Source organism: Rhinopithecus bieti, unplaced genomic scaffold (genome assembly GCF_001698545.2).
Source record: "Rhinopithecus bieti isolate Rb0 unplaced genomic scaffold, ASM169854v2 scaffold_38527, whole genome shotgun sequence".
In the NCBI taxonomy this organism is placed as follows: Eukaryota; Metazoa; Chordata; class Mammalia; order Primates; family Cercopithecidae; genus Rhinopithecus; species Rhinopithecus bieti.
The window spans coordinates 26075-37048 of NW_016816004.1; positions in this window are offsets into that span (position 1 = coordinate 26075).

Here is a 10974-nt window from a genome sequence, read left to right on the forward strand (position 1 = left end):
TGATAGAACACTTTTACACTGTTGGTGGGATTGTAAACTAGTTCAACCATTATGGAAAACAGTATGGCAATTCCTCAAGGATCTAGAACTAGATGTACCATATGACCCAGCCATCCCATTAGTGGGGATATACCCAAAGGATTATAAATCATGCTGGCTGCTATAAAGACACATGTACACGTATGTTTATTGCAGCACTTTTCACAATAGCAAAGACTTGGAATCAACCCAAATGTCCATCAGTGATAGACTGGATTAAGAAAATGTGGCACATATACACCATGGAATACTATGCAGCCATAAAAAAGGATGAGTTTGTGTCCTTTGTAGGGACATGGATGCAGCTGGAAACCATCGTTCTCAGCAAACTAGCACAAGAACAGAAAACCAAACACCGCATGTTCTCACTCATAGGTGGAAATTGAACAATGAGATCACTTGGACTCGGGAAGGGGAACATCACACACCAGGGCCTATTATGGGGAGGGGGGAGAGGGGAGGAATTGCATTGGGAGTTATACCTGATGTAAATGACGAGCTGATGGGTGCTGATGAGTTGATGGGTGCAGCACACCAACATGTCACAAGTATACATATGTAACAAACCTGCATGTTGTGCACATGTACCCTAGAACTTAAAGTATAATAATAATAATAATAAAGAAATGGAAAAAAAAAAAGGAAGCATGAAAGACAAGAAGCAAAAAAGTAAGACTAAGGTCTTGAAAGTTCAAGTGTCAAAATGGCAAAAACTTTGGGAGTTGTGACTCATTGTCTCAGTAGCACACATCAATTAATCTATATTGCTTGCTCTTCAACAAGAAACAGCCCAGATGAATGAGGCACATATCAAGGAAGTCATTAATTCTCAGAGATCAAGACAAGATAATGTCCCAAACTGAGGTTCCTGGAAGACTGGGGGCAGCTGGGTTCACAGGAAGAGGCAGTTCTAAAAGTGGGTGGGAGGAGGACCCTCATACAAGTTCCATTCTTAGTTTTATGTCAACTGAACTAGGAGTGTGACTCTCCAAAAACCCCATTACCTGAGCCCTCTCAGTCTCATACTGTCACACACACACAAAAAGTAAGACTGAAATGTATCATGGTGAGAATTCTTGCAGAGAGGCATGCAATGAGCACCAAAGGGATGAAATCTGGTATAATTTCCTCAGCAATCTGATGGCTGTTCTCCTTTGCTGCTGCTCTTCCTTGCCTCCTCATCCCCTCCTGTAAAGCATGTCTCATTTCATCCCAGCAAAGTATGTATTGAATTAGTTCCTCTTAACATGGTGTATTAGTCCGTTTTCACTCTGCTGATAAAGACATACGCGAGACTGGGCAATTTACAAAAGAAAGACCTTTAATGGACTTAACAGTACCACACGACTGGGGAGGCCTCACAATCATGGCGGAAGGTGAAAGGCACTTCTTATATGGCGATGGCAGCAGCCAGAGAGAGTTTGTGCAGGGAAACTCCCATTTTTAAAACCATCAGATTTGGTGAGACTCATTCACTATCACGAGAACAGTGCAGGAAAGACCTGCCCCCATGATTCTATCACCTGCCATCGGGTTCCTCCCACAACACGTGGGAATTGTGGGAGTTACAATTCAAGACGAGAATTGAGTGGGGACACAGCCAAATCATATCGCTTGGGTAATGATAAAGGGCTACACACACAGTAAAGAGAATTACATAGGCACAATCCCTGCTCATAGAAATGTATCTAATGCAGGCTATTAAAAAACAAAAGAAAATGGTGTAGGATATTTATAGCACATTTAATATAATTGACCAATAGTAAACCTAGTAGAACCTTATCCACAATACTTCCCTTCTCAATTTTTTCTTCTATTTAACTTCATATTTAAATACATAACCCTTATTTAAAGGAAAATTACTATTTTTGAGATAGAAAGATTGATTACTCTCCTTGAGAAAATACATACCAACAAAGTAACTTATTTGTTTAAGGACTGCTAGAAAACAATGAAGCTCAAAATGTAATAATTATGAGTATGACTATGTACTTTTACATTTGAAATATGTGTATTATGGATAACCAAATAATTAGTTCATAGACAACGAAATGCCAGTGGCATAATCTAAATATATTTATTTATTCATCTATCATTCAATAAATACTGAGCATTTTTAAAATACACCACACACTATGAGTAAAGTCAGTCAAGATTTCTTCTGTCATGGGTCTTACAAAAGTCTTGGGAGGAAGATGTTAAACTAAAATCATTACAATTTAATAAATGTTTAAGATTTATGTGCAATTTCTCCTGACATCTCAATTTAGTTTTATCAGAAGCTCCACATTCCAAATTAAGACACCAACTCCTGTGCAGGATTTTCAGAGAGTGGTTTAAAACCCTATCTTGTGACCTTTGATTCATTATCCCCCTCAACTATCTATGAGTCTCGGGAATTAATCAGAATTTGGAGAATTCAGACACAGACATTCTCTAGAATGACTTACGGGCTTTCCTCTAGTCCCACCCATTGCAATGAGGAAGCTTGTCTCTGCTCACTCTACTTACCCAATTGAGAGGGTCTTTACTCAGAGAGTTTGATACATGTCCCCTGGAGTATCCATGGAAGAATATATGACTCCCCTTTGAGGGGTCCAAAGGTGAAAGGGCTTGATTAGACAGCCCTGAAATAGTGAGACCCCAAGGTGAGTTGAGAGAGACCAGCACTCCCACTGTCTAGATATCCATTAATCCTTCATGATTCTTGTGGGTTGAAAGTCTTCCTAAGAGAAGGAGCTGGCCTGGGGCCCTAATAAAAGAGAACTCTTTCTTTTTAAAAAAGTTTTTAGAGACAAGATCTCACTCTGTCACCCAGGCTAAGATCATAGCTCACTGCAGCCTCAAATTTTGGGCTCAAGCGATCCTCCTGCCTTAGCCTCCCCAGTAGCAGGGACAACAGGCATGTGCCACCATGCCTATTTTTTAAATTTTTTGTAGAGACAAAGTCTTGCCATGTTGCTCAGGCTGGTCTTAAACTACTGGCCTCAAGTGATCCTCCTGCCTCAGCCTCCCAAAATGCTGGGATTACAGGCGTGAGCCACTGTGCCCAGACCCAAAGAGAATTCTTCAGTGTGGTCCCAAAAGAGGGGAACCAGCCTGCCAGGAATGGGATTGAGGGGCAGCCCCCTGAAGGACAGATGTTGATTTTACATGTTAGCAAAGCTGCAGTCTGAAGATCTGCAAAAAGTCTCTGAGAAACTCACAGAATGGCTCTAAAAAGAGAAAGAGCCGGCATTATGCATGGGCTCTCCATGGCTCCAGGTTCAGATGACAACAGTACCAGCCACAATGGAAATATACTTTGCCCTAATCTACTCTTCCACTGGTTTGACCACAGAGAGATCAGAAACAGTCAGTGACTGAGGACAGAGAGAAGAGGCTGAGAAAGCCTCCTCCCCTACTGTGAGCCTCCCAACGACAGGCAAACCGAAGCTAAGGGAGAGAAGAGTTTTAACATTGAATAGTGAGTTTTTATACCTCCCTAATTGAACTGGAGTGTGATTATTAGACTGACTTTTTAGTGCTTCTCTACCTCAAAAGGGGTTACTTCATTAATTTTTTATGTTTTGTTTTGGTAATTTTTTGTAGAGACAAAGGCCAGGCTGGTCTTAAACTCCTGGCCTCAGCCATTCTTTCATCTTAGCCTCCCAAAGAAGTGGAATTATAGGCATGAACCACCATGCCTGGCTAATTAATTATTAAATGACTAAAAACCCTACCTTAGATTTTATGGCAGTATAGAAAAAATGGATCTACAGAGTCTCAAAGGAGCAGTAGCAAGTGGAATCACTCTTATATTTGGACTTAACTGTCTACTGCAGTCAATAAACTACCACATTCAAGAACTTCACAGTGCGATGAAATGTAAGAGAACTAACCCAAAATAGATAATTAGGGAAACTTGATTGAAGTAGCAAATATTACGTTTTGATCTGAAAAATAAGAGTTACCTGGGTAAAAGGAGTGGGACGCAGGAGCGTAAAGGTCAGAAAAAGCTATTCAGAAAAAAGGGGGAAAAAAACCGTGAGAAAGCCTGTGGTAGGAAATGGCATTGCTGCAGATACTGTGGCTGCATAACAAATGACCCCGAAACATAGCAGCGTAAAACAACAATTCATTTTCTTTCTATCAGTTCTATAGGTTGATTGGGCTCAGCTAGTTGCTTCATTATTAGAGTCTCACAAGGATGTAGTAAGATAATAGCTGTGGCTGAAGTCCCCTGAAGGCTCGTTAAGGCTGGACATCCAGGATGGCTCCCGCACATGGCTGGAAATGCTGTTGGCTATCAGCTGGGAGCTTAGCTTGGGATTTCAGCTGGAGCATCTACACAGGACCCCTCCATGTGGCCTGGACTTCACAGCATGGTATCTGGGTTTGGAGTGGGAGTGTTCTACGACTGAGTGTTCCAGAACTGGTTTAAGGACCCATGATCTTTATGACCTCATGAGAAGAGTGTCGTTTCAGGCACATTCTATTGGTCAAAACCATCACAAGCCAGCCTACATTCAAGGGGATGGGAATCTCAATGCAAGACTGATCAAAGGATTTTAAGGCCATGTTTTTAAACTACCATAGTCATGGCCCAATGGAAAAACTAAAAATTCAGTGTGTCTGAAGTATAAAAATTACCAATGAGTTTTCAGGCCATTTAAAGAGCTTGGAAGCTATCCTTAGAATCATGGGATGAAATTAAAAGATTACTGAGAAATGAGTAATTAGCAAGGATAATGTAGAAGATCGTTAAAATTATTCATGGAGCCAAGAATCTGAGTAATTTCCTGTGGAAAGAAATAAATTATTGCCTGTTAAGAATCTACTTTTAATCAAGACAAGCACCACTATAGCAATCAAGACAGACTGTATAATATTGGGCAGATTTGGGGGTAACCAGGACAGATTAGAAATGTATGGTAAAGTTTCCTCTTGACGAAAAGTTACCTTTTGATGAATGTGCATTTGAAATAAGAGCCATCATCATTTTGAGATTTGTTAAAGTATTTATGTTCCCCTCCATTCATCTCTTAAACTTGTAACTAACAATACTCTGATTTCATTGTAGCATTTTACTTCATAGTTTAAATACAGATTAGGATACATTTATTTCATCAAACTTTGCCAACAGTGGTCAGCTTTGAGTTTTTATCTTCTAACTATGTCATCAAAAATCTTTAAACATTTTCTAGTATAAGCACGTTATATGAAGTGAACAAAATCACAAAACCCATGTGATTGGGTAAAATTGTGGATGTGATATCACAATAGACAAACAACCAAACTCTCTTTCTTCTTCTTCCAGCTCCAGGGCAAGAAGTGGGGGAGGTGTAAATCTCAAAATTACCTTGAAGGACCCATTGCATAGCCTAGTCTCTTCAAGGTGTTCAATTTGAGCTCTTGTCTATCAATTCTAATTCTTCCCTAGTTTATCTAGTTTCATGTATATATTTTACAATGCAGCTTTCTGATAATGTCAAGGATTATAACTCAGAAGCCACTCTCTCATTTATTGAGGGACTATTCTTTGCAAGGCAATGTGGAAGATGTTGGAGGGATACAAAGATTAAATAGGCAATAAGTTCTAGTAGGAAGGTTGATATGCACAACAATCACTGTTATACAAAAAGTAGAAAGTGGCAAAAGCAGCAGGAAGGGGGTTACTCAGAATGCTACAGGGATTCAGAAGACCAAGACATTTGAGACGAGTCTTCAGTTATTTCAGTTGGTAAAGAAGTGATCATGATTTTTGCAACTGGAACTGCAGTGAAGTGGTACAGATCAAGATTTGAGTATGTGGAGAATAGCATTCCATAAATAAAGACAATATAAGATGAATCACAGATATAAGAAAGTCCAAACTGGGTATAAGTAACAATCACTGTGACTAAAGTATAAGGAAAGGAATCAGAGAAAAAGATCCAAAGATAGAGCTAGACAATGTTACAGCTTTGATGTTAGACAAAATCTAGACTTTATTCTAGATTGTTTTTCTAAGCAGGAGAGAGTTATTGAAGGTTTTGGGGTAAAAGGTTGATGCAATAACATCTATGCTTTAGCAAATTAGGTTGGCAGGATGTGTAAAATGGGTTTCAGGTGAGCTAGTTAGTGGCAAGGAGACCAGCAGAGAGTCTACTGTCATCATCCAGGAAGGAACCTGAACTAAGGTGACTACACAGAATTTCAGTGAGATAGGCATTACTGAAATAGAATCAAAAAATCTTGATAACTAATTGGATATAGAGGGCCAGGGAACAGGAGGAGTCAAAGATTATGTCAACATTAAAAGTCTAGTTGATGGGAAAACATGTAAAACAAATGAGAATTGGTGTAGCTACGAAAAGACAGATGAGTGTAAATTTAAACATATTACATTTTAGGTATCATGAAAATATTCAAATGGAGCTGTCTTGAAGGCACTTAGGAACTTGGAGTTTAGAAGGCAGGGTTGGAGATTTGAAATCATCTGAAGATTAATAACGGTTACCATTTATTGAAAGCTTAAAATGTACCAGACTCCATGCTAAGCACTTTACATATATTACCTTATACGCCTCACAGTTAACATGAAAAATAGGCATTATTATTCTACTGAGAACTAAAGAATGATAGAACTTGCCCAAAGTTTCTCAACTAGTAAACAGAATTGGGATTGCAAACAGATCTGTTTAAATCCAGAGTAGTTCTGTGGATGTTAAAGTCAGGAATTAATTACAGAGCAGCTCTACTTGTTCGCTTAGAATAGTGTCTAGCGCATAGGAGGGAGTCTACACCTAACTTTCTGTGGTGAAGAGGGAGAGGCCACAGCACTCCCCACTCAAAGGCTCAAGGCCTTTCCCTCTCTTTCCTTCCCCCAGACATCTTATTTGAAATGCCTGGGGGTTGGGGAGTTTTAGGTGGAGGGTGCAAGGCCTGGGGTGAAAGTTTAGGATGATAAATTGGGTACTGCTGCTCTAAATTAGTCCTTGAGGGCTGTATCAGTCAGGGTTTTCTAGAGGGACATAACTAATAGGATAGATGTTTCTATAAAGGGAAGTTTATTAAGTATTGACCCACATGGTCACAGGGTGAGGTCCCCCAGTAGGCTGTCTGCAAGCTGAGGAGCAAGGAAGGCAGTCCGAGTCCCAAAACCTTAAAAGCAGGGAAGCCCACAGTGCAGCTTTCTGTTGGTGGTCAAAGGTCCAAGAGTCCCAAAGCCAGAGAACTTGAAGTCCGATGTTCAAGGACAGGAAGCACCCAACACGAGAGAAAGATGGAAGCCAGAAGACTCAGTCGGTCTAGTCTTTCCACATTCTTCTGCCTGCTTTTTATTCTGGCTGTCCTGGTAGCTGATTATATTGTGCCCACCCAGACTGAGGGTGGGTCTGCCTTTCCCAGTCCACTGACTCGAACGTTAATCTCCTTTGGCAATACCCTCAAAGACACACCCAGGAACAATACTTTGCATCCTTCAATCCAATCAAGTTGACACTTAATATTAACCATTACAAGGGTGTTTTAGTGTCAAGTGTTGGAACTCTCTCTAGAATTTTTTAGGTAATGTCTTATCTTTCATATCTTTGAATCCTCCTTTAAGTCCATGGTAACAAGTGCCACTTGGCATCTTGTTAAGTGCTCATGAATAATACCCACCATTACTCAGCAGTGGAACCATAGTGTGGATCCCTGAAATCTACTTCCACCCTCAGAATTTAAAATGAACCATCCAAATCTAATTGGATTGCATGTGGTAGAGGGTGATTTCAGGAGCCTGCAAACAAGCCACAGGAATCCGAGTTCTTCCACTTCCCTCGATGGACCTGAGTTCAATTTTAAACAACACAAAGACAGTGCTATGGTTTGAAAGTTTGCCCCTTCCAAAACACATGTCAAAATTCAATTGCCATTGTAACACTATTAGGAGGTGGGACCCTTGAGAGGTGATGAGGCCATGAGGGCTCCACCCCCATGGATGGAATTGGTACCGTTTGGCCCTCTCTCACCCTCTTTGCCCTTCTACTCTTCTCCCATGTGAGGAAGAGTTTTCCTCCCCTCTGAAGCATGAAGCATGCAAAGTGTTGTCTTGGAATCAGAATTGCCAAATCTGCTGGCACCTTGGACTTTCCAGCCTCCTGAATCATAAAAAATAAATTTCTATTATTTATAAATTACCCAGTCTCATGTGTTCTGTTACAGAATCACAAAGGGACTAACAGAAAGGTTTTTGATGCATTTATCTTGATTTACCAATAGCACAATTATTGAAAGGCCAAAAGCTCCACCCCACTGCCATCCTACTTGAAAAAAAAGATTAAAATGTGAGTTTTAAAAGTAAAACTTCTTCCACCTTGAGAGGCTTGTATGGCTAAAAAGTCCATGTAATGAAGTTCCTTCTGTTTTGAAACAAAACTTTACTGGAAACAGAAGACTTCTCCAATAATGTAACACAAGCCCCAGTTCTAATCCCCATTGGAGTGTAGCCTTGTGGTAAACCACAACAGATCAGAGTCCTGCATGCCCTGGAGCTGGAGCACACAGGGCAAGCAAAGGCTGCCTCCTTCCCGTGCACTGCATTAATCTCCAAATAACAGTACCACACACTTTTTGAGCTCTTATGTTTCCAGAGCTGTTCTAACCACTTACACGTATGCCTTCTGATTTAACCATCACAAAAACCTATTGAGGCAGAAAATATCCCATTTTATAGACAATGCTATTATATGTTCATCCTCAGAATTTCTAGCTTGGGTAGAAGTTAACATCAATCACTCATGCATGCCTCTTTCCTTCCTAGTTCTAACCACGAGTATGAACACAATGAAGCAGACAGGAATCAGAATATTCACTTTCTTTACAGAGGCCTAATGACCTCAAATTACAGGGTCCCTGAAAGTACCTCATTAGAGAAAATAATTTGGACTTGAAGCCAAAACAAACAAGGCTTCCTATTACATCCCACCAAATCTGAACCTGAGAACCAGGGGTGCACTGGATCTGCGGGGAAGACTCTTCATACATATCTCCAACCATCAGTGGTGTGATGGATTGGGACCTGTCACAAAGAGCCAGTCAACAGAAGAGTGTGGAAAGCACAGTAGAGAAACGGCTTTTAGAAGGCAGATACCGAGCCAGGTCTGTTTACTCCACAGCCCACTGTCTCTTTCATAATCTGCCTAGGAGAGACAGAATCCTGTTTCTTGCTTTTAAACATAGCTTTCAAACATAACTGCCCACTGGAATCACTTGGAAAGGTTTTAAAAATTGCAATGACTTGACCATAGCCCAGGCCAACTAAATCAGATTCTCTGGAACAAAAACATTTAAGTTCTCCAGGAAATTCCAATGTGCAGCCTAGACTAAGAGCCACCACTTTATAGGCTTGGCAACCCCAGCCCCTCATAATGCAGCCAGTCATAACTAGCGGTTTTTGAGTGACTATACTAAGCAATTTGCATAATCCTCATCACAACTCTAAGAGACACATGATAATCACAGCATTTCACAGATGGGAAAAGTGGTGCTTGGAAAAAGGCTGAGAGACAAGAGACAGACCTGGGATTACAAAGTTCGTATTCTGTCTCCCAAGCTAAATACTTAACCACCATATGCCATGCTGCTCCTGTGGATGCCCTGATTCCAGCAATCTCTCCAACCACATAATACATTCTTCTTTTATAGAGAGAAGCAAATAAGGCTTAGAGATACTACAAGAGTTGACTCCAGTATTCCCTTCTAAAAGAAAGCATAAACTCCTTCCATGGAAGTTAAGCAGGAAGAATAAAGGTTTCCAAAAACTAACATTTGTAGAGACTTGGAAAATGTGTGGCAGGGTGTTAAAACATCAATAGAGATGCTTAGAATTATAAAGCAGTTGAAGTCATACAGCATAATTTTTTTATAGAATCAACTTAGTAGTTCTGAACAGCCATCCTTGATATCTGAAGATTAAGAAAACTGGACAGCACAGTCTATGAAGATAGGGCTAAGGATTGTGAAGGAAGGTGTCATGGGAAATTGTGGGAGCAAGAGAACCAAAGATGCTTGTGAACATACAATGACAATACAAGCCAAGGGTGGAAAAAAACGAACAAAAGGCTGGGAGGGGCTGAAAGGCTGCAGGACAGGTGAGGTAAAGCTCACATACTGAGACACTTAACACTGGACCAGTAAAGATGACACATTACTTAGTAACTCAGCTATTTTAAAAGGTGTACAGCAGAAAAAAAAAAATCTCATTTCACATCTCTAAACCTTTGCAAATATACAAATATAAACTGGATCTTGCTTTTATAAAAGTTTGCTGAAAGTATGTAAATGTTTATATGTCAAATAACATATATTTGTATACATGTAATGCTAGTAATAGAAATTCTGGCACCGAAGAGAATGTAATGACTATATGGTAACTTCTTCTATAGGGCAAATAATAATTCTGTTATTCTTTTTACAATTGAGCATTTTCACATTATGAATCGGCAGGATGATGGCATATAATTTGGCCCCAGGGAAAAGCATATCTTATTACTATGGAGTAAAAGAACACCTGATGAGCAATAGCAAAATAATTTAGTTTCCTTGTTTATTGCTTGCTTTTCAAGGTATGAATCATTATTCCTTTTGAGAAGAGTGCTGAAAGGAGGACAAAAGCCTCCACCCATCTATGCCAGGACACAGCTGCATTAAGCCTGTGGAATAACAATTTGCATCTTCAGAGCTGCACCCATTAACTGCTCTTTTAGCTGCTAGAGAATTCGAGAAAGTTTTGCAATCAGGCCGCGTGCAGTGGCTCACGCCTGTAATTCCAGCACTTTGGGAGGCCAAGGTGGGTGAGCCACTTGAAGTTAGGAGTTTGAGACCAGTCTGGCCAACACGGTGAAACCCCATCTCTACTAAAAATACAAAAGCTAGCAGGGCATGGTGGCACACATCTGTCATCCCTGCTACCCCGTAGACTGAGGCAGG